General features: G+C 39.3%; 1 non-coding gene across 1 annotated transcript; it reads right to left on the minus strand.

Annotated features, from left to right (window-relative positions):
* Nucleotides 1–1,838: 1,838 nt before the first annotated feature.
* On the minus strand, nucleotides 1,839–1,910 carry trnam-cau. Its single transcript has one exon. It is a non-coding gene; the product is annotated as a tRNA-Met (tRNA).

The following is a 1,910-nucleotide window of genomic DNA, read 5'->3' on the forward strand; positions in this document are numbered from 1 at the left end:
TTATAAAGGCCCACGGAGAGGGCGGTGACCGGGTGAGGACGCATGGGCAGGGTCCTTTAATACACAGCAGGTCTGTCATTATGTGGCGAGGCCTGACAGAGAGACTGAAATAGAGATAGAGAGAGACTGAAACTTGTATGAGAGAGAAGCCAGAAGAAGAGACAGCAAATAGATACGGGCTATAGGAGAACAGTTCTCCTCAATTTGATTAGCGGTCCTTGTGGTGTGGGTCAGGTGGTTGTGTTGGAAGGTGGTGGCAGGGAACAGTGGCGGCGGGGCTGTGCTGTTGCGAAGGAGTTCATCTGAAATGTTGCCTGCCAGGGGCCACAAGGGATGAATCTTGTTCTGGAAGGAACCTGAGTGGGTATAAAAGGTCCCACTTTACAACAGATATACAAAACATATGACAACGCCACTATCTCCACGGTTACAAGAACTCTTATAAAAGTTCTGGCCGAGTATCATCCAACACTTTTGTTGAGGGTAAAGCTGAAATGCTTGTTCAAATAACAGAAAATTTGCTTGTAACTTTTGTCTAGGTCACATCATTAGGAACAATGCTGTAAACTGTATGTACAAAAGATTGTGGAAGCCAGGTGTCTTCAAGATGTGGATTCAAACCTTCCTCTCTAGCGTTTTAAAGGTTCACTGTGTAGAATTTAGTGACCCCCTCACCTCACCTCCCCCTCCAAACATGAAAGAGAACCTGTCTTCAGTTGTCATTAAAACTCAAAGGTGTTTAGTTTGTCCAGTTTGGACGACTGTAAAAAACATGGCGGCCTCCGTAGATATAGATATAAAGTATTTAAAAATATATGGCTCATTCTAGGTTAAAGAAAACAACAATTTGTACAATTTAGATGAAACACACTGGTGAAAACATCACTAGAAGTATTTGATGGTCAATTTTCATCCAACAGATCCCTTTCACCTAAATCTTACACACTGGACCTTTAATCGATGCATTATACATTATTGTTGACATAAAGTCTCCGGATGTGGGGAAGATTTCAGGGGGACGTTTCATGGTTCAGATCGGCTTCTTCATTTCAAACCTTTCAGACAATGTAAAAAAAAATTGCAAAGAAAATCTGCACTTTTAATCCCATTTAACAAAAATCCAATTTAGGCATTTTAAAGTTTTATTAGAAGAATAGTTTCACCTGCTGAATAAAAGGAAAATCTAAAAGAATATGTTTATCTAAATTGTTATTCCTGTATTATGTGTAGTTTTGCCATAACATAAAACCTCTCTCTCTCTGCTGGGTTCTTCTTGGCAGAGGTTGTGAGTTTTTTTTTTCAGTTGGTTGCAATTTGCAAATTACATCACTAGGTGTCACTCAAACCTTCACAGGGAGCCCAGACAATGGCTGGGAGAAAATACATTATAAATACGTTATTGTGGTAAGTGTGCAGATAATGTGCCATGTCACCGTGATGTATAATAAAAAGAGAGAATAAAAGAAGCATTTAAAACAATGGTGCAACAATTCATGTTTTTTGGGGGGGTTTTGCACATTTTTCATGTTTGACCGTGAAACAGGAAAACCCGATCTTATTTTTCCTTTGAATGCTTGTAGAAGTTGTTCAGGTTAATCATTGCATGTATTGAAATCTCATCACCGTCGTGCTTTAAAAACACTGAGTTTGAGGTAAAACTGTTACATCAAATAAAAGGCGTTTAATCAGATTGTGTGTGGAAATTAAAATACCAAACATTATGCGGTTTGGAAAACGTCTGTTAATAGGAATCCATGTTACTGTCGCTTCAATGTTGTGTTGACATTGAAAAACAAATATGTAAGAAAAAAGAAAAAAAAAAAGAAAAGATAAACACATAGCAGAGGATGGTTTCGATCCATCGACCTCTGGGTTATGGGCCCAGCACGCTTCCGCTGCGCCACTCTGCT

This window comes from Hippoglossus stenolepis, chromosome 5 (genome assembly GCF_022539355.2).
Source record: "Hippoglossus stenolepis isolate QCI-W04-F060 chromosome 5, HSTE1.2, whole genome shotgun sequence".
NCBI lineage: Eukaryota > Metazoa > Chordata > Actinopteri > Pleuronectiformes > Pleuronectidae > Hippoglossus > Hippoglossus stenolepis.